The sequence below is a fragment of the Nomascus leucogenys genome, chromosome 3 (genome assembly GCF_006542625.1).
Source record: "Nomascus leucogenys isolate Asia chromosome 3, Asia_NLE_v1, whole genome shotgun sequence".
NCBI lineage: Eukaryota > Metazoa > Chordata > Mammalia > Primates > Hylobatidae > Nomascus > Nomascus leucogenys.
In genome coordinates this window covers 37,169,278-37,191,607 of record NC_044383.1, presented here as the reverse complement: position 1 = coordinate 37,191,607, position 22,330 = coordinate 37,169,278, and the positions used below count along the sequence as shown (strand labels likewise).

Genomic DNA, 22,330 nt, shown 5'->3' with positions numbered 1-22,330 from the left:
GCAGTGAACGAGGCAGGTGAGTTCCCGCTCTCAAGAGGTGTCCATTCTAATTGGAAAGCTGGACCATAAACCGCAGGTAAGTAAATTCATGAATGAGATCATTGCAGGTTTGGAAAATGCTCTGAGGAAGATCAAAACCAGTGTGTGATAGAACGTGATGGCAGGAGCTGCTTATCTGATCTGGTGGTTGGAGAGGGGCCTCAGGGAGGTGGGATGGCAGTGAGATCTGAAAGGCAAGAAGGATCTGGCCATGTGGAGATGTGGCCAGAGCATCCTCCACAGGGGAAGGATCCAGAAGGAGCCTAAATGGGGATTGAGCTTGTCATGAGAGGGACAGCCACAGTGGGCAAGTGGGAACAGGGCCAGAGAGAGAAGCAGGCTCACAGGGCCTTGCCAACCAGGCTGTGTTTTGTGACTTTATTCTCTTTGTTACAGGAACCCTGCAGAGGGTTTAAAGCATGAGAGGAATGTGTTTTTACCTGTGTTTTACCAAGAATGCCCTGGGACACAGGCAGACAAAAACAGAAGCGGGGTGAACAGTTAGGAGCCTTGCAAGTGTCCAGGTGAGACAGGGTGGTGGCGTGGACCAGACACTGCAGTGGAGGTGCTGGGACCTGTCGTGTTAGGGAGCAGTCATAGGCAGAACTCGCAGGTAGGGCTAGTGGATTCGATCTGAGGAAAGATAGGGGCCACCAATGCCACCTGCCATTGGAGTTTGAATAACTCGGTGGGTAGTGACACCAGGGAGCAGATTTGAGGACAAAGACTATGTCCAGGAGAGACTATTACACACACGAAACCACATCAAAGCAACGGAAGGACAATCTATTCTTAAACAAAAAAATTATTCCTTGCATTTATTTAGAAACTTACAGCTTACAAGTCAGCTTCCCAGTCTCCCCTTTAACCCTGATCAGAACACTTTATGTGTAACCCCATTTTCCAGAGAGAGAACTGAGGCACAAAATGTTTAACCCAGGGTTGCCCAGCCCATCAGGGAAGCTGGGGGCTCGGGACACAGTCTCCTGGTCAGACACCCAGTGGTCTTCCCTGTCCCCACAGATAAAGGCTTCCCACACTGCTCAACCAAGGCTCACATGGCACCACAAGCCCAACCCCTGGGCCTGTATAACCCTGGAGACAGCCACGTGGTCCCGCTCCCAACTCCTCACATGCAGGCCATCACTTTCCCTCTCTGTGACCGTGACCTGGGCAGTGGCTGCAGCTGCCAGGTCTCCTGTAGAGAAGGTCCCACTACAGCCAGGCGGAGATGGGAGGTTCCGCGACTGCATCCTGCTCGTTCCGCTGCCTCCTGGCCAACCCGGAATCCACTCACACACTCCCTGCAGCTGCCGGGTGTTCGCTGCCAGCTCCTGGCCCTCTGGGTATTCATCCAGTTGCAGCAATATCATTTCCTCTCGGGCTAAAGGTCAGGGGAAATCCTGATGGTATGAAATCTCTCAGCAGCAGAGGAATGTACCACCTGTGGCGTGGAGGCGAGCTGGGGCCAACGCTCTGGGTCTAGCTCAGCCTCACTCAGCTGTGCAACTGCGGTGAGGAACTCGGGTGTTAGTATTTTTCATCTGTCAAATGGGCTATTGCGAGGACCAAATGAGGTAATAGGTTTGTTTAGGCATTCGTTCATTCAACAAATATTTATCCAACACCTGCTACAGGCCAGACGCTGTGTCTGCTGCTTGGGATACGATGCAGAAGAAACTGTACCCTGACTTCATGGAAATTATATTCTGATGAAGGGTGGGGGAAAAAATGACAAAGAAATAGCGAACCAGATATTTACGTCTGGAGAATGTAGGTGGATATCTGGAGAGAAGCATTTCAAACTATGGGAACAGCAAGTGCAAAGGCCCCGGAGTGGGAGTGTGCTTGGCCGGGGGGAGGTGGGTACGACTGGAATGGAATGAGTGAGGAAGAGAGAAGGAGATGATGAGGTCAGCAGGCAGTGGAGGGTCTGGAGGATCTGCTCATATGGGGCCTTGCAGGCCATTCAGGATTTTGGCTTTTATTCCGAGTGAACTAGATGGGAACCAGAGGACATGAAAGGGCTTTGTAACTGCACTGGTTTTGTATATGACAGGGATAATATGTAGTGAATAGGTGGGGAGACCAAGTGCCCCCCAGTGATGGAGGGGGGAAAGAATTAGTGTTTACTAAGTCCCAATTATGGTGCAAACCCTGTGCTAAGAACAGTGCCAAGTGCTTTTCCTCACCTTCAGTTTTATATGTGCAGTCTCATGAAGACCCAATAACAAAAGGACCATGAACAGATGAGGAAACAAGGCTCCAAGGGGTGAAATGACTTGCTTGTCTTGAGGAAGCAGAGAGAGTTAGTAAAGGTGATGGCTGGAGGTGGGTCCTGTCTGACCCCCAAGCCTGTACTCCTTCTCTTCAGCCTCAGTCACAGAAAGAATGAAGAGAACAAGCGAGGTGCCTGGTAGAGGCTGCTTATTCCCAGGGATACAGGGCATTGCCCATCCAGGAGGTCTGTAAGAAGACATACGAAGTCATGGGTCTAGCTCAGCTTGAGATAAGGCTGGAGCCATGGCAGTTAAGAATATAGAGCCCTCCTCTGTCCTTATCAACAAGAGATGGAAGGTTCTGTCTTTTATCTCAGAAAGGAAGCAAATCTCATGCTTCCAGCACTGTCTACCGGGGACCTACCTGGAGTTAATGTGGCTTGGCCACATTTCATCTCCTGATGAAAACCCTTCCATGGCTCCCCCCCTGCCCTTGGGATAGATTCCACCTCCTAACACCACTGATGAGGCCCTTAGTGATATGGCCCTGCCAGCCTCCTCCACCAGGTACCTCAAGCCTCCTCTCCTTCTACTCCTTCCACTGCCACTCTGTGCTCAGCTGCATTAAGTGACTTAGAGTGACTTGGCTTTCTATTTTCTTCTTATTGCACACTTTCCTCAACCACACCCACCTCTTCATCTGGCCAAACCCTACTGGTCCTTCAAGTCTCCATGTAGACACCACTTCCTCTGATCATCTGCCCCCCTGCTCCTCTTGGGGTAAAAGTCATTCTCTCTGTTCCCACAGCCCCTGGCCTTATTCACCACCCTCTCCACAAGGTACTGGGATCCATTTCCTCAGCTGAATCCCCCATGATTTAGCTTTTCACATCTTGAAGGAAGGGATTTTGTTATGTCTAACAATGAATACCCAGCACCAGGCCTGGCACATGGCAGGTACTGAGTAAAATACGGAACGGATGGATGAAGGGATGGATGGATGGGTAGGTGGGTGAATGAATGCATGGATGGATGGACGGATGGATGGATGGATGAATGGATGGATGGACATACGAGTCATGTAGGCAGTGTTTAAAAAGAGAAATCAATCATTTCTAACTCAGCTTAACTGTTGGAAAAAAAAATTGTCTTTATCAGCTTTTATGGAGAGAAGGAGGCAGCTATTCTTGGAACAATGGCTCTCAAATTTGGCTGCGATTTGAATCACCTGGGAAGCCTTTAAAAAAATACTGGCATCTGGGTCCCACCTGCACCCCCCCCCCCACCCCCACCCCGGGAGGTTCTTATTTAATTGGTCTGGGGCATGGCCTGGGAATGGGAAGTTTAAAGAGTTCCCCAGGTGATTCTATGGTACAGCCAAGGTTTAGATTTGCCACTCAGAGCACCCTGTAAGAGGAAGCCTCACCTTGTGCTATTTTCTTACTCCCAACCTCTCTTCTCCTGAGCTCACCAGGAATGGAAGACATGGACTTGGAGACAGACACTTTGAACACTAGAAAAAGCCATGTCTCACACCGAAATCGATGAAAAGTGTTTCTCCGTTTCAATAAAAACTGGCAAATGAGTACGACAGGTGTGGCTCTGGCTATAACTGCAGCTGCAGGCACCATAGAACAAGGAAGAGAGAAACAGCCTGATGCAGACAAAGACTGAGGGCAGGGAGGGGAGAGCTTTCAGGGTATGGGGATGTATTTTTCCTTGGGTGTGACTGCAAGACAAAAAAAAATGTTTGAAAAAAATACATATATATCCCCATATTTGATCTTTGCTTAATTACCTCTTCGGTGAGAGGATATGCAAAGACCTTGTAGATTTCATTAGTCACAGAGGTTTATTCAAACGTCTCCTTTGCATAAGAAACCCAGGCTTACAGCTGGTCTCTGGGAAAGAATGCCCTCCAGGCCTTGAAAAGAGAGCTCCCGGCCTGTTCAAGCTCTCACTGAAACACAGCAGAGGTCAGCGGCCCGTGATGCATGGGCCCGGCTGAAATGTTTCTATCCAGCATTTGCAATTCAATCCCACAGTTTCCTTTATGGAACAATTCACTAAATTCAGAGTTGTTCTTTTTTCTAATTCACCATATAATTCACCTCCCAAGTTCAATTAAGAAGCAATCTGTTAGCAACTTTGGGAGCAAGCTGCTTTTCTTTGGGAAAGCCCAATTTTCTTCCGCTCTCAACAAAAAGTGCCTTAATTAGATGCATCATATGAGACATTGATGTACACACAACGCCCCTCCACCATAATTAATGAAATATTAACTGTATACACCCAAAGACATCTAGGCAGAAAGAGATGGACTTTTCCAAAGCCTTAGGGGCAAAGCCTTGTGCCATAGATTAATATTGCCCATCTGAACAACAGTGACTATGAATTCATATTCATTAATATAATTCATAAACAAAACTCTGTGTTAATTATTCCTTTCATCTCTTATTCTTAAAGACTAACATTACTTGGTCCTTGGTTCTCTTGAACACGAGAATACCTACCATGTTTTAACTGCCAGCATTTAACTTTAAATACCAGTTCTTTGCACGTACTTCACGTATGTTCTCTATTTAATCCCCAAGCCAATCCTCTAAGGTGGGTATTATTCCCATTTTATATGCAGGGTAACTGAGGCTTAGAGCAGTTAAGACATCACTAGGGACACACCGCCATTGGGTGGAGAAGTTGAGATTCTCTCCATATCGGTCTGATATCAAAGCCCTTCATAGATATTACATACTAAAGAAACCTTGCAGGACAGCAGCCTTAGCTCTCATGTTTACTCATTTTTTAATACTGTATTTACAGCTTTGACCCATGAGAGCTATATCTATCATAAAACTGCAGTGCTTTACTTTAAGAAAAAGAAAAAATATATATCCAGCACAAGATCCTAAAAATCACTTTATTCCTACTCCATTCATTTAGTACGCCTTGGTGGAGCACCTGCTTTGGGCAGCACTGTGCTGGGTTCCTGCAGGCAGTGCCTGCCCTCTTGCTGCCTGCGTTCTCATGGAGAGGATGGAAATTAACAATAAATAATGAGATCATTTCGTGGGATTAAGCACTTTGAGGAAATTAAAACAGAGTTGTATGTCAGAGCAGTGGGGGATGGGAGTCCTAGGAGGGTCTCTCAGAGTCGGTGACATTTGAGCTAAGTGATGAGAGATGGATATCCATCTAGGGACAGTATTCTAGCAAAAAACAAACAAATGAAAACTGCAAGGAAAAAACTCCTGAGGAGGGAAAGTAAGAGTCCAATGTGGCTGGAGCTGGGGCTGGCGAGCAAGATACGAACTGTCACCTGCGAGGGACACAGGTCCAGCTCAGGGCCAGCTAGAGCAAGGCCCTTGAGTCTTACCTTTCTGACCATGTCTTAGGCCTTCTTAATTTGCTGGGCCCTTAGGTCACATGTAATCTGCACAGCAATCCTGTAAATAAGTACTGTTATTCCTCTTTTAAGGAGGAGAAAACTGAGGCTCATGAATAAGTTGTTCAAGGTCACCCAGCTAGTCAATGACTGAATGTGCATTTCAAGGAGGGCCCGTCTGACTCCAGAATCCATGCTCACAAAGCCTGTCCTCTACCCTAGACGGGTACAGGTGTGGCCTGAGCAAGCATCCCGGGGAAGGGCAATGAATGAATGAATGAAACATCTGCACAACTTTGTTGGAAAATTACCTGCAAGACACATCAATCAGGTGAAGTATTCATTATTTATTAGAAAAAAATTAAAAGGCAAAGCCCTTTTAAAAGGTTGATTCAGGAATGAACAAGGCAGTCGCTACAGCACTAAAGCAATCAATGTGTAATCTTAAGCAATTCAATGCCAAGTAACTTTTATATCCATGCCAAATTTCATATGCTACAGAAGAGAAAGGGAAAATGAGTTAAAAGATCATTGCCGGATTTTGTTTGTGAAATGATTTAATATTGGCAAGTGTATAATAAAATGGGAATGCTTATACACTTCTGGTGAAGGAGGACTATAAATTGGTAACACTTCATGAGGTAATTTCAGAGGATTAATCAAAATCTTTTAAAACAGGCAATAAGGCTGGGTGCAGTGGCTCACACCTGTAATCCCAGCACTTTGGGAGGCTGAGGCAGGCGGATCACATGAGGTCAGGAGTTCAAGACCAGCCTGCTCAACATGGCGAAACCCCGTCTCTACTAAGAATACAAAAATTAGCCAGGTGTGGTGGTGCGCACCTGTAATTACAGCTACTCAGGAGGCTGAGGCAGGAGAAACATTTGAGCCCAGGAGGTGGAGGTGGCAGTGAGCTGAGATCACACCACTGCCCTCCAGCCTGGATGATGAAATGAGACTCTGTCTCAAAAAAATAAAATAAAAATATATAAAACAGGCAATAATATGACTTCTAGACACCTGTATTAAGGAATTAATTGGCAATGAAGTCAAAGGATGTTCATCTCAACATTTTGTATAATAAAAAAGGCTATAGCAACTACACCCCCAACGGGGGTGGTGAAATAAATTATGACATAATAGGACACTACGTAACCTTTTAAACTGTTTTAGAAGGATATTTACTAGGTGAGAAAGTGCTCAGATTATAAGTCAAAAAACAGGTTAGGAAATATAATTCAATATAAATTCAGTATAAATTCAATAGAATCCAGTATGATTCCATCTTTTCTTTAAAAACATATGTAAAAAACATGCCAAAAAAATGCTGGATGGAAATCACCACACCATCCTTTGTGATTATCTCTGGTTGGTGACTCTGGGGTGAATTTTATTTTCTTATATACTTTTGTAATTTCCAAATTTTGTTCAACATATTACTTTATAATCAGGAAACAGAGGCTTATTTTTTAAGAGAACTAGCTTACATCATACACTGTGCCTGCACTTTGTAGTGTGCGCCTGCACACACACACACAGTTGTCAGGGGAACCTTTCTCTGATGAGAAGGAAACACAGTTGTGTTTATGCAGATGGAAAGTTGTAGCCCAATCTTTTTTTTTCTGCTTTTCTGCTCTGATCACAGAAAGAAAAAATACCGAGTCCACACCTTGGCAAGATGGAGGAAAGAAAAGCTTCTGAGGGCGAATGAGACGGGACCTGCCAGGGCTTTCTCTCAGACAGTGCTGGGAGGGCTCTTCTGAGACCCCGTCTCCCATTCTCCAGTCAAGATCACTGGCTCCTGCCTGGGGCCTGGCACTGGCTGATGAAGTCTCAGAATTTGCTCCTGCCCCCAGGCAGAGGCCTTCATGCAAATTTGGGCTGTTTCCAGTGCCTTCAGCCAGAAGTCCATTTTGCTTGGTGTTGGACCCTCCTCTCCTCCTGCATGCCCGCGTCTGCATTCTCCCTGTTCTCTGGTTGTTGGATGAGTGACTGCCAGACCTTCCCCTTAGGCATGCTCTTAGAGAACCTCTGTTGCTCACCTGGCATCAAACCTCCAGTTCTCCCCTGGCCCCTGGACTCCAGGTATCCTTGTCTACCTGGTCCATATCTATTACATCTTTTATGGCCTTGGCTTCTTGGCTGTACCCATTATTTATTGCTGTATATCAAACCATCCCTCCTCATAGGGTTGTTATGAAGATTGAGAGAGAGAATACATGCAAGGCAGAAAACAATGCCTGGCCTGTAATCAGCACTCACTGAGTTAGTGATCATAGCTATTATTATATCCTTATTGACTCTAACTGTTCTGAAGTCCGAAGGAGCAGAATAGATTGAAACAATAAGCCATATTTTATACATGAAGCACCACAAGCTGAGGAAGAAGTTCAAGTTCTCCTCAAAGCAGATTTAACAAAACCAAGTTTAGGCTGAGAACCCATGTACAGTCATTGACAGTGAAAGGAAGGCATCCCACTGTTCCCCAGGCATGGTATTTCCTTAAACCTTTCTCCATATGGTGCTTGCCCATAACAATGTGAGATATCAAATAGCAGTAAAAAAATTAACTAAAGATAAATTAGCCGGGCATGGTGGCAGGTGCCTGTAGTCCCAGCTACTTGGGAGGCTGGCGTGAACCCGGGAGGCAGAGCTTGCAGTGAGCCAAGATCGTGCCACTGCACTCCAGCCTGGGTGACAGAGCGAGACTCCATCTCAAAAATAAATAAATAAATAAATAAATAATGTATTAAAGACATAATCTAAGAAAGGACTCAAGTGACTAGGTTATATGGAGTCATCCTGTTATCCCTGGGACAGTGGAGCTGATTGGCCAAGACACACTGGGTAACTGTCAGAGGCGTTTGGATCAGAGCAACTCCATCTCAAATAGGGGATGGGTAAAATAAGGCTGAGACCTACTGGGCTGCATTCCCAGGAGGTTACGGCATTCTTAGTCACAGGATGAGATAGGAGGTCAGCACAAGATACAGCTCATAAAGACCTTGCTGATAAAACAGGTTGTGGGAAAGAAGCCGGCCCAAACCTACCAAAACCAAGATGGCCACAAGAGTGACCTCTGGTCGTCCTCATTGCTACACTCCCACCAGCACCATGAGAATTTACAAATGCCATGGCAACATCAGGAAGTTACCCTATATGGTCTAAAACGGGGAGGCATGAATAATCCACCCCTTGTTTAGCATATTATCAAGAAATAATCATAAGAATGGGCAACCAGCAGCCCGTTTGGGCTTCTCTGCCTATGGAGTAGCCATTCTTTCATTCCTTTACTTTCCTAATAAACTTGCTTTCACTTTATGGATTCACCTCAAATTCTTTCTTGTGCAAGATCCAAGAACCCTCTCTTGGGGTCTGGATCGGCACCCTTTTCCAGTAATGGCTTCCAAATTGCAGGCTAGAGCTTCAGTGAGGAAACTGATCGTGTTTATTGGTTATTTTGTATGTGCCAAGGACTGTGCTTGCTACCTTATGAGCATTTCCTCATTTAGTTCTTAGCACAGTCCTGTGAGGTAGAGTCTATCACTAGCTTAGTTACAAATGAGAGAAGTGAGGATTAGAAAACTTTCAATAACTCACCAATAGGCACACAAGTAGTAAGAGGCAAAACCCAGATTCAATCCCAGGCCCATCTGACTCTACTGATAGCCTTTATAATACAAGGCTAGGTATTCCAGCCTCAATCCTTGATAGTAAATATCCCAATAGGAAAGGTCAGGAAAATCCTAGCTCCTTGCTCCCTGGGCAAGACAAAAGGTCACCTTCACAAGGAGATCTTTCAGAGTGCATATCTCAGGGACGATTCTGAAGGCTCACAGACCAGACACGTGTGTATTCTGAGGTGTGAAGTTCCCAGGAGACAGGGGCAGGGCCTCTGGGGAAGAGGAGAAGAGAGGAGCTAGCAAGGAGAAGAAGACAGATGACAAATGAGGCCTGAGTCTGCAGGGAAGCTGTCCCTGGTAACCTGCTCTCTGCCTCCCCAGGGTAACCCCATTCCACCAGGGAGCTGCCCTAAGGGCACTGACAGTCAGACCTCTCAGCCCCCAAACCAGGAATCAGACCAGAAGTCCTTGAAGACTGAGCAGTCTTTCTATTCAAGTCGGAATAGAAAGTTGTCCCCTCCAAACATAAAGGAGGGCCCCTTCATGTCCCGCTGAGCTCAGAACCACTGGACGCCCTCAGAGCCATTCAAGGTGCAGACCTCTGGCCAGGGCTTACCACCTGCCTCAAATCAAATCAGATCCACAATGTGCCAGGGTATGTGGGAGACACAGCTGTGACCCAGGCACTGCCCGCCTGCAGGAGCCACAAGGCACAAAGAACAGTGCAAGCAACCTGGTGAAGGAACTCGTACTCCCAACCTGGTCCCCAGGGGAGCTTGCTGGAGGCAGCATTAAGGACAAGAAGGTTTTCAACAAACGGGGATGGGAGGGAGTCAGTTAGGATAGAACATAGAAGGGAAACAACAGGTCCAATTTGGTAGCACAGCCTTTCTGACCCCAGTGGTTTTGGAAAGATACCTAATTTCTCTGAGCCTCAATTTTCTCATCCATACAAATGGGTATAATAGGTGCTAACTTTTCAGGTTGCGAGCAGCACCTAATGCTGTGTCTGGCACATTGTAGGGACGCAGACATACCCTTACTGATGATTGTTTTTGGGTCCCCTTGGAAGGCCTCAACCTCCTGTATCTTGGTGACCACACTGCAGCCTAGGCTGTGGCCAGGACCACGGCTGAACCAGCCTCCCTGCCTCCTCAGGGAAAGCTCTTCCCAGGCCCCAGCCTGCTGCACCACAGCCTCCCTCTATGCAGGACTGCCCAGAACTCACCTGGCTGAATGACAGCTTGTCTCTGTCCTACCCCATGGTCCAGACTTCAGCAGGGTGTTCAGAGCACATTCTGTTTTCATTTAGTCGGAGGAAAGGGAGAGAGGGAAGGGAAGGCAGACACGAAGGAAGTGGCTGCTCCTTCCTTCACAGAAACAACTGTCAGCCGAACAGCCACTGGGGCCTGGCTCTTTTTGGTTCAGTGAAATTGTAGAGGGAAACTCCTTTTCCTCAAGGGCTCTCAGGGGATTCTTAAGGGGCCTCTCGTTCATGCAGACTTCCAGAAGTTTCTAAGGGGGGTGCTTTCTGAAGCAGGAAGGAGTTGGGTATGGTGGCTGTGGAGCCATAGAAATGCTTGGGGGTAGGGTGGGGAGATCAGACCACAGCCTTCACGGCTGAGGGTGAAGAGGAAGGGACAGCAGGGATCTGGGCGCACAGCAGGACACCAGTTAAATTCTTCCCAGAGATGCTGAAGGCCAAAAATTGGACTGGAGGCTAAAAGCCTAAGAGGAAGATTCTAGAATAAACTTCTCAGCCTCCATTTGTTTCCTTCATGCCCACTAAGCATCATCGGCAATGATCTCATTTATTCGCTTATGTTTTTATTGTCTGCCTCCCCAATACCTTCTAAAATGCAAGCTCCATCTCCTTTGCTGATGTCTCCCCAGCTCTGGGATGGTGCCTGGCCTATAAGAGGTGGTGGCTGCTGGGGGTTGGGGTGGGAGGATTGGGGGGCAGGGGAATAGAGAAAAGGGAGGCTGTAGGATGTGAGGCCAGCAGGATGTGGATGTTGCTTGCCAGGCAGGAAACCATGATGTTCTGAGGTGTGGAGAGGGTGAGGAGAGCTGCTTAGGTGATGAGACGACCACTACCCTGCTGGATGGGAGGAGATGAAGGGAAAGCCTTGCTCTGCTCTCAGAGACCTGACAAAGGCACCCACTTGGCCATTCTTCACACTAAAATTTGTCTGCCAGGTGCAGTGGCTCACGCCTATAATCCCAGCACTTTGGGAGGCCGAGGCAGGCGGATCACCTGAGGTCACGAGTTCGAGACCAGCCTACCCAACATGGAGAAACACTGTCTCTACTAAAAATACAAAAATTAGCCGGGCTTGGTGGCGGGCGCCTGTAATCCCAGCTACTTGGGAGGCTGAGGCAGGAGAATCGCTTGAACCTGGGAGGAGGAGGTTGCAGTGAGCTGAGATTGCGCCATTGCACTCCAGCCTGGGGAACAAGAGCGAGACTTCGTCTCAAAAAAAAAAAATCAGCCAGGCGTGGTGGCACACACCTATAGTCCCAGCTACTAAGGAGTCTGAGGTGGGAGAATTGCTTGAACCCAGGAGGCAGAGGTTGCAGTGAGCCGAAATCGTGCCACTGCACTCCAGCCTGGGCAACAGAGCAAGACTCTGTCAAAAAAGAAAAAAAAAAAGAAATCTGTCAATAGAAAGGAAAATTTGGCCAGGAGCAGTGGCTCACACCTATAATTCCAGCACTTTGGGAGGTCAAGGTGGGAGGATTACTTGAGGCCAAGAGTTCAACACCAGCCTGGGCAACATTACAAGACCCTTGTCTCCACAAAAAAATTTAAAAACAAAGAAAAAAACAAGGAAAAAAGAGAGCCCAATCAGAGTGATCAACATGAGACTTGAAATAACTTTAATAGGAAATGTGTATAACTGCAAGAGGAGAATTATGCATTTTTATTGCAATTTATGAAAATGATAAATAAGTAACAGAGAGAGATTCCATGTTCCTCAATGGAAGGGGTAAATGCTATGAATGTGTCATTTTCCCCAAATGAAGTTATGGGTTTAATGCAATCATGACCTAAATTCTAAGAGGATTTTGCTGGAATCCTCTCATGCTTTTGTAGAAAATGTTCCTCAAATTCATCAAGAAGAATAAATGAGTGAGACTCTTCAAGAAATTTCAAAAAATCAAGAGCAAGGGCAGTGAAGAAGGATGTACCCACCAAATATTAAAACATATAAGGCCGGGTGCAGTTGCTCATGCCTGTAATCCCAGAACTTTGGGAGGTTGAGGCAGGCAGATCACTTGAGATCAGGAGTTTGAGACCAGTCTGGCCAACATGGTGAAACCCCGTCTCCACTGAAAATACAAAAATCAGCCAGCACCCCTGTAATCCCAGCTACTCGGGAGGCTGAGGCAAAGGAGAATCACTTGAGTCTGTGAGGCAGAGGTTGCAGTCAGCCAAAATTGTGCCACTGCACTCCAGCCTGAGTGACAGAGCAAGATCCTATTTAAAAAAAAAAAAAAAAAAAAAAAAAATATATATATATATATAGCAGCTAAAATGAAAAGACACATGGATGGCTGGATATAAATGCTAACCCTATACATAAAAACACACTCTCTGATAGAGGAGACATCACAGACACAGGGAAAATATGAAATAGATGGTATTGAGATTATTATTTAGAAACTGGGGGGTATCAATCCTACCCCAAAATAAAACCCAAATTGATTGAAAGGAAGTATAAGAAAGAAATTTCAAGTACAAATAAACCATAAGGAAAAACTCTACCAAAAAATAAATTATTTCCCAAAGCTTCAGTAAGAATAATTTTTTTAAGTTTAGAAGTTTAAGAAAATTTGGTTTGACATATTTAACTTCAAAAGCCTTAAAAGTTTGTATAAAATTTCAAAACCTTTGTATGTGTTGAGTAATTCTGCAAAATGAAAACAAACCACTCATACAAGGGAAAATACCTGCATTGAAGATAATAAATGATTACTATCCATATTATATAATTTGCCCGTGCAAATCAATGAGAAAAACTTTGTATCCAATAGACACATGGAGAGGGGAAATTGGCAAACACATCACAGAAGAAATTCTAATTTAGTAGATGCTATATATAGACTGAATGTTTTTGTGCCCCCTCAAAATTCATATGTTGAAATTGTAACCCTCCAATGTGATGGTATCTGGAGGTGGGACCTTTGAGAGGTTACAAGGGATCAGTCCTCATGAATGGGCTCATGCCTGATATGGTTTGGCTTTGTGTCCCTTCCCAAATCTCATGTAAACTTGTAATGTCCAGTGTTGGAGGAGGGGCCTGGTGGGGTGTGATTGGATCATGGGAGCAGACTTCCCCCTTGCTGTTCTCATGATAGTGAGTGAGTTTTCACAAGATCTGATTAAGTGTGTAGCACTTCCCCCTTCTTTCACTCTCTCCTGCCACCATGTGAAGATGTGACTGTTTTCTCTTCGCCTTCCTTGTAAGTTTCCTGAGGACTCCCCAGCCATGCTTCCTGTACAGCCTGTGGAACTATGAGTCAATTAAGCCTCTTTTCTTCATAAATCACCCAGTCTCAGATAGTTCCTTATAGCAATGTGAGAACAGACTAATACAGTGCCCTTATAAAAGAGACCCCAGAGAACTCTCTCATCCCTTCTGCCATGTGAAAACACCATAAGAAGATACCATCTATGAATCAGGAAGCAGGCGCTCCCCAGAAACTGAACCTGCCAGCACCTTGATCTTGGACTTCCCAGCCTCCAGAACTGTGAGAAATCAATTTCTGTCATTTATCAGCCACCTAGTCTATGACATTCTGTTACCGCAGCCCAAGCCAACTAAGAGAGTAGATAATCATATAGAAGACGTTTAGCCTTGAGAAATGAAGATAAAAGCAAAAACAAGATACCACTTTCCAGCTGTTAAATTAGCAAAATAAAAAATTTAATGGTATGGCTCAATCATGAAGAGTCTGGTGAAAGTAGACTTTTCATTGTGTGAGCAGTTTATTCAGCAAGTTTGTTATGCATCTAAAAGGTGCCCAACACAGGACTAGGCACTGGGAATGCACCAATACATAAGAATTCACATACCTCAGGCAGAGTCCATGGTCCAGTGTGGGAGAAAGAGGAAACAATGTGGGCATCCAGAGGCTGCCCAGAGAAGGGTTGACTGATCTGGATGGAAAGGCAGGAGGGGAGTGGCAAAGACCTTCCACACATGGAGGTGGAGATGAGGGCAGCCTATAGTGGGGAGGCACAAGGCCTCAGCCCAAGCTCTGCCTGAGTCTGATCCCAGCACGTCTTTCCAACTTCTCTCCCCAACTCCCAGGTCCCATCCTCCTGCCAGCCACCCTGGACTCTACACTTCCTGTGCTGCTCAGTTCTCACTGCCAAGTTCTCACCTCCATGCCTTTGTTCAGCCTCTGCCTTCCACCTGCAATGACTCCCCTGTACTGCAACCCTGATGAAAATCCTTCAAGGCCCACCTCAATGTCTTCCATGAATCCATCTCTGCCCTCTGTGCTTCTTTTACATCTCTTCTATGGCCTTATGCTCATGCATTAATTCCCTCATTCGACAAGCTTCCATAGGGCACCTCTCTCTGCCAGGCACCATCCCAGGTGCCAGAGAGACAAAAGCGAATCAGATACAGTCATCACCCCCAAGGAGCTCCTGACACTCACCATATCAGGCCCGTAGTATAATTGTGTGCGACCCCATCTATCACCCCTATAAGACGCTCTACTCCTTAAGAACTGGAGCAACATCTTCTGCATCTCCACCCACATGGTGTTCACAGCAGATGCTTACAAAATACATCCAGGTGAAGTGGACTGAATTGGATTGACCGGTACTTGCATATATTACCTCAGTTAACTCTCACTGCATCTGTGTGGGCCATTATTATTGTGAGGTATTATTATCTGTAAGTTTTTATTATTGTTATCCCCATTTTACAGATGAGGAGACTGAGGCTCAGTGAGGTAAAGTCCTTGGCCTGTGGTCACTGCGGTGTTTAGCACAGCTGAGGGGGTCTGCCTCCCTGCCCAGCCCTTTGCCTCATTGCTCCTTCCCCTAGTGTTCTAACAGGAGCAGAGATGGAGGATGAAAACCTCCAGACAGTGCAGAATATTCAGTGAGGTACTTTTGTCTTGCAGAAATAATACACTGCCAATTCTCATTACTTGAAGTAGTTATGTTCTTTAAAGTTGTTGTGTATAAATATCAGTGGCTGATAAATGACAGAAATTGATTTCTCATAGTTCTGGAGACTGGGAAGTCCAAGTTCACTAAACTAGTGAACACCTAACCATTGCTCCCAGGAGATCAACAAACAATCTAGTATAAATTATAGTACTGTCTACTATATACTGCACAACATGTAGTACTCTATACTATACTGGTCACAACATTTTCATCAACCGATAGATACATAACCTTGTTTTATGTGTGTTTCTGTTTAAAGACACCTACTTGAATATCTATCATTAGGTCATTAACATTGGATTCCCAGCCAACAGCACTATATTTATAACACATGCCTGAATGAAATTTATCTAACAGAGGGATTTTCTCCATAAGACACATCACAGCCGTCTTGCAATTAGGAACATCGCTAGTCAGCACTTCAGCACTATACTTGGGGGCCATGTTAAATAGCAAAATCACCAACAAAAAGCACAAAAATGCTTAAAATATGGCACTAAATATAGCACAAGAAGGACACTTGTTTACAGTATGTGAGTTGAAACAAGAAGGCAGATCATCCGGCCTCAGCTGGGAACATGCAAATTGGGAGACTCAAATTTTTCGTTGCTTTGCACATGTCTGTGAATAACCAAAAAAGTGCCATGAATATTGATTTTTAGGGTTACAAATAAATGTTTGCAAGTAGGCAAATTCACGAATATGGAATCTGTGAGGATCAACTGTACCTCACTAAAGTAAACAGAAGGGAGAGGTATTCGATTTGATGGGTCCAAGGACCCCCATGTGGTTCCCGAAGCCAGCACTGATGGGCTCCTTATGGCCATGTCTTCCGAGGCATTGAGCCTGCAGCTTCCCACTGCATCAGAGCAGGAAAGCAAACGAACTCAGCAAATGAAGCCAGCTCTCAAGACGCAACGTTCATTTCAGAGTAATAAAGGGGAGCCCCTGAGAAAGGGGCCGGTCCTGGCCCATCAGCAGCAGGTAGTCAGGTATCGGGAAGGACCTGAAGCTGGGGCTCGTGATCTTTGTTCTCCCAGCATGATGGACCAGACTTCGGGACCTCAGGCAAACCAGGCACTCCTCTGGGTCTCCATGTCCTCAACTGTGAAAGGGCAGAAGGATCCTGTTTGGTTCCACAACTGACACAAATTAGAGTTGTGAAGGGGATTCAAGCACCACCCAAATGTAAAATGCCTTTGCCAGGCTCCTGGGCAGGGGGAGGGGGACACTGGGGGTGATCCTCAGTGGCTGTGACAAGTCCATGCTGAGCCACCCGTGCACCCAGCTCCAGCTCCCTCGGGACCTTGGTCTACACATACAGGATGCATCTAGCAGGGCAGACGCAGCTCACGGCCCCACGTGGGAAGTGAACCTGTCACCTGGCCTCATTAGTTTATCAGTTTGACCAAATGAGTAAAAACTAATAAATGGAAAACAGTCATCTACTAATAAGTGGGCCAGCCAGGGCAGCAGAGCTGAGTCCTGTCAGGGCTAAACCGGGACAGTGAAGTGGAGATCAGGACTCAGAGCCAACCAGGAACTCAAAGAAAGAAACGAAGAGTGGAATAAAACACCCAAGCCCTCTCTCAGGGCACTGGAGGAGCCCAGAGCTTTGAGGCAGGAGCCCAGAGCCTGCTGAATGGAGACCTTTTCTGTAGAAGCTGCCAGAACAGGCCAGGTACGGTGGCTGACACCTGTAATCCCAACACTTTGGGAGGCCGAGGCAGGAGAATTGCTTGAGTCAGGAGTATGATTACTTGAGTCAGGAGTTCGAGACCAGCCTGGCCAACATGGTGAAACCCCATCTCTGCTAAAAATACAAAAATTAGCCAGGTGTGGTGGTGTGTACCTGTAATCCCAGGTACTTGGGAAGCTGGGGCAAGAGAATCACGTGATCCTGGGAGGTGGAGGTTGCAGTGAGCCGAGATTGTGCCGCTGTACTCCAGTCTGTGTGACAGAGCCAGATTCCATCTCAAAAATAAATAAATAAATAAACAAACATAAAAAAAAAAAAGAAGAAACTGCCAGAACATGGAAAGATTCAATCTGTGAGCAGTCACAACTCTGGCTCCCCTACACCCTAGAATGTTGGCCTTGTGAGCGGCAGCAGTACAGGCAGGGATGGATTGCTCACTTAGCACACGCCAGCCCGAGGCAGGAAGCAGAGTGGCCAGATGGCAATTAATCCAACAACTGTAAGCTCCCTGGAGGCAGAAATGGTATATTCCACCAAGGGTCTTGCACAGTGCTTAACATGATACTGCTTCTGTATCAATAGTGTCTAAACCACCTGCTTTCAAACAAGCTTGCAATTCCTTTTAAGAGAAGACATATCCATAATACATGTTTTCAAATAGAAATAAAAATTCTTAAATGTAAACAGAAATGCAAATAAATGTACCCCAAAATAAAGTTATACAGTTTGAGGACTGAACACTGAATTTAAATCTGAGCTCTGAAAAGCAGAAAGGGTTGCCTGCCCTCATGGATTAAGTCTTTCTCACTGCCTGATTTGTCCTTACAAAAAAATCTTAGGATTTTATCACATGGTCTTTGCATAAATGCAATAGATCCAGTGAAGATCTACAGATGTCTCAGAAGGCAAGCCAGACTCATTAGGTCATAGAAAGAATAGCAAGGAACTCAGAAGATCAAAGAAAGGAAGAGACCAACTCCAGTCCTCTCTCGGGGAACTGGAGGAGAGAGGCAGAAAGAGTAACAAGGAACTCCACCTCCTGTCCTTGACCTTTGTGGGACAGATGTCAACTCTGTTCAAGAAGAACTGCAGAGCAGTGACCTTAACTTTAACAGACAATGTTGGTAAATAGAGGTTAAGGTAACCAGTGCTTTCTTGGGGGCTGGCATTTGTCAGTAAAATGCAATGGCCCCTTTGTTTTAGAGAAGTTAATATCTACTAATGTGGTCCCACCTCACTGATTTACTGGGGCAGGAAGAATCTGTCTGATGCTAGCACATGTGCAGGGCCATAAACCTTCCCATGCAAAACACTGAGTGTGTCTTCTGTTTGCCTTTTCTGTGTCCCATCCTACCCCAGTTCCATCCCCTGACCGGGACATGAGCATCTATATTACAACAGGTGACAGAGACTGAACCCTCAAGAAAAGGAAGAAAAGAGGCACCAGAAGGATCTTCTTCCAGACTAACCAGCAATAGCTGAAGCTCTAGGATTCTCCTCCTTTAATGAAGAAGGGAAAAGCAGCCTTGACCAATGTCATGGGACCTGAATTAGGACCCAAAAGGTGGTGCCTCTTACCCACTGGCCTGGTATGCACACTCAAATACCTAGAGCTGGCAGGGGGAGAGGCAGGCAGGGAGCACTGAAGTGAACGGGGTTGGGTGTGAAGATGAATAGGGAGTGGTGGGGACTGTGGCTCACCATGGAGGGCAACCCGTTGTTGCGCAACTCTGTTGATCATTGCCATGTGGGATTACTGGACCAGTGTGGCCAAATCTTCCAGCTTTTCAAGAGAAGCCAGAGTTCCGGATTTTTATGAGAAATCTGATTTTTAAATGTTGGCAGTAAATTAAAAAGATGTAAGCACTACAAACAAAACACATCTGCAGACAAGATTTGGCTGGCCAGTTGACCACACAGGACCTCTCGCTTGAAGGTGAATGGGAAAGTCATGCCTATAGGTAATGGCAATGTCAGAGGAGAGAGGGATTCCTTGGGCAATGGCAGCTAAGGTCCAAGGATGAAAGAAGAGACAGAGAACCTGGGAAGCAGAAAGCAAGGAGCGGCGGGAGCTAGAGGTGAGTGGGACCAAGTCCACCAGCTCAGTGCCAAGGCCAGCTGGGCCTTTCCTCAGTGTTTGTGGGCAAACAAGTTTCCTTAAAGAGGACCACAGAGAAATAGGATGACCAGAACACAGAAGAAGATTCCAATGGCAACTCTACCACTATCATCACCTTCTCTCTCTGGATCTCCTTGGAAACCACAGAAATAATGACCTACAGACCTTGGTATAAACAGCTCCAGCAGAAATGCAGCTTTGTCTGGGCCATCATGCACTGGGTACCAGGATGGGGAGCCTCATCCCAGACTCACATCAGCAGGGTCCCACTGAGGCTCTTCAGGTTGTGTCCTCAGCCCTCATGGCCGGGCCCACTTGTTGGGTGCTCAGTTTCACACCCTTCATGCAGCCTGGGCTTTCTCCACTTCCTCTCTCCAGCCCACTGTTGTCTGTTATTTCTAAGAAGGGATAAAGGAAGCTCACAGCCACATCACTACCAACACCTCTGGGAGCCCACTAGTGGGTCTCTGCAAGGTTCCTGGCTAGATATGATCTAAGCAGACTATTCTGAAGTTCACGAGGCATCAAAGGAAGGAGAACCAAGACATTGTGGTTATCTAATCAGTAATGCATGCAGCAGACACCATGTATCCAGTCCCCATTACACTCAGGGAATTTGGCAAAAGAACCAAAGGACTCATTCTTGGACCTCAGGAAGCTTAGAGTCCAGCACTCCATTTTATAGATGAGGAAACCGAGGTCCCCCAAGGTGAAGTAACATCTTCAAGGTCTGTCATGTCACAGGTAACCCTAAGAATGGTGGCACTGGTTTTATAAAAAAATTAGTTTAGTTCATTATCATGCCCAGTAAGAACATGTTTGAGCAGCAAATGCATTTGCAACAAAGGTCAGTTTCCAGCTGTAACAAAATAGACCCATCTAAAAAGAGGCTAGGGAATACAAGAGCAAATATATATAGCTTTACAAAAACTAAAATGCTGAGTTCAAAAATTTAGGGATTTGGGGGAGGTTTTTTTTTTTTAGAAACAGGGTCTTGCTTTGTCACCCAGGCTGCAGAGCAGTGGTTTACCGCAGCCTGGAATTCCTGGGCTCAAGCAATCCTCCCACCTCAGCCTCCCAAGTAGCTGAGATTACAGGTATATGCCACCACACCTGGCTATTTACTTTTACTTTTTTATTTTTGTCAAGACAGAGTCTTGCTATGTTCCCCAGGCTGGTCTCAAACTCCTGGCCTCAAGTGATCCTTCTGCCTCAGCCTCCCAAAGTGCTGGGATTACAGCTGTGAGCCACCATGCCTGGCCATAAAAGATCCTTTATTTTGTCAATAAGAATTTACCACAGTGTTCTTATAAGTCATGGTGAGAAACATTTTTTCTATATATGACACTATACTGGAAAAATGTATTGGAGGCTACACAAGTAAAAAGCCTTTAGTAGGATTTATTTCATTTCATTCTGCTTTAGATATCAACTACTATTTAAGACCAAGAAACATAGAATTCCATTCAATAAATACAAACAAAAATATATACACAGTTTAAAAAAGGAAGAGTGGAATCAGATTAAGAAAAACCAAAAGAGGAGTGCTTGAGAGGCTGAGACACAGTCTTTCTGTTGGTCAAAGCTGAGAGGCCAAAGACTGAATCCTCAACTGATACATATGATACACGTGATCCCCAGCACTCAAGACACTGTGTCCCCAAGTTCCACGCATTAAGATGGCTGGTGAGAACTCAAAGTATTTTTCCATGACAATGGCATTATAAATGGCCATGTGGGGGTGGTACTCCCAGGCTTGGTCCTTAAAGCCAGGTGAACTCAAAAGGAAGCTGGGCTACCCTGGGGGTCAGTTCACTAGCCCATCACCTCCCCAAACCAGAAGTGTCTCCCTCATTCATTCGTTCTCTTGGGCCACAGATGTGGACCTACCATCTGCCCCCATTATTACTTCATTTCCACATCCTCCCTCCCCAGCACGCCTTGTCAGCCTTGTGCTTCGCTCATTTTATAACCCTCTCCCTTAGAGATCTCTTCCATTCTCAGAACTCCCAAAGTGCCTTACACAGGTAGCCGCCAGAGGCATTCAGTAGGGGACACTGCAGCCAAGGGATCATGACAGAGGCTCCAGCAGGCTGGCCATGGGGGGCAGGTGCAAGAAGAGGAGACAAAACAAAAATGAGAGGTACTTCTTGGCCCCTGAGAAGAGAGATCAGCCTTGCTCCTTTCTCTCCAATTCCTAGTCCAGTCCCCAAGAGGCCAATTCTACTCGGCCTCTGTTCTTATAGGGCCACGAGAATATACTCTTAAAAGACGCTCTTCTATTTGAGCTATCTTGAGTGGGATTCTGTATCTCACAACTAAAAGAGCCTTGGCTAGAATGTCAGGTACTAAACTCTTGTTTGTCCCAATTTCTTAAGCTCATCTCCCAATTTTGATTCAGGCTCTCAGATTCATGGTTCATGAGGATACCCACTCCCTGGATGGACACTTAAGAGGAGGCACCACCCTTGCTCCACCTGGCCCTGCACCCCACCGTGGCCCCAGGTGGAGTCCCAGCCCAGCTTCTCCAAATCCTGACAAACGCGCTCATAATAAAAATTAACTTAAAGGTGAATTTGCTTTTCCCAACACTTTAAGCTCTCAGTGAATTCTGGCTTCAATCCAAGGTATAAGTCAGCCCCTGAATGGGGCCCTGGAGGATGAGATGATCAACTCCTTATGCTGCATTCTTTTTCCTTCCCAAAGAGCAGATGTGCACGTCATCAGATGCCTCCTTATCATCTCAAATCATCTCACTAAATTCAAAACTTTATGGGTGGAATAACTGCCAGACTGTCCCTGGTTCCTGTGCTGACATCCCCCTCCTTTCCAGCTAGCACCTGCTGATGGCTTTCTGCGGGCTGAGCCCAGCCCTGGCTCTGGGGCCAGCCCTCTCCTCTGTCAGAGGGATTTCAGGGGTTTGGACTCAACACACGAGAGTCTCAGCAGCACACCACCCTTCCCTCCGGTCTGACTCTGACCTGGGCTCCAATTTTGACTTGTGGATTTCTGTATTATTTCTGACTCTTGCTGCCATCTTATTCTCTCAGGCC

General features: G+C 46.0%; 1 protein-coding gene across 1 annotated transcript in view; it reads right to left on the bottom strand.

Moving 5' to 3' along the window:
- The window catches only part of TLL2 (tolloid like 2), a 148,121-nt gene that overhangs the window by 81,013 nt on the left and 44,778 nt on the right, over positions 1 to 22,330 (bottom strand). The window lies entirely within an intron of this gene.